We start from the raw sequence: 404 nt of genomic DNA, 5'->3' as shown, positions 1-404 counted from the left end.
TGTGTGTGTAGAGACACGATGTTTACGCAGAGCACTCTCACTTTACGTTCAAAGAAAATGAAGAATCTGGATCCTAATTTTCTACGGATAAAGCAACTTTTATAGTTAACTATTTATATAGAGTAAGATTTTATGATTTTTTTTTCCCCAAAAGTTTATATATTGAACCCTCTCAGTCCAAAAAATATGCAAGTAGAGTATATATAATTTCAGATGCACTGATTGATTGAATTTAACCTGAGGCTCTCTCAAAATGAGGTTCCCAGGGACAGCCCAGCTTGCATTCCCATGGATTTTAGTTGTTTTGACAGTCGTGGGAATTACTGCCTGAACCCGTTGTAGCAGGGCTGTTACTTTTTGTCAGTGCTGATGAAGAGTCGCATACCAGTTGCATGGGATCCTGA

The sequence above is a fragment of the Pygoscelis adeliae genome, unplaced genomic scaffold, assembly GCF_000699105.1.
Source record: "Pygoscelis adeliae isolate BGI_AS28 unplaced genomic scaffold, ASM69910v1 Scaffold87, whole genome shotgun sequence".
NCBI classification, from domain to species: domain Eukaryota; kingdom Metazoa; phylum Chordata; class Aves; order Sphenisciformes; family Spheniscidae; genus Pygoscelis; species Pygoscelis adeliae.
The sequence above is the reverse complement of the archived record's forward strand: the minus strand, read 5'-3'. Positions refer to the sequence as shown.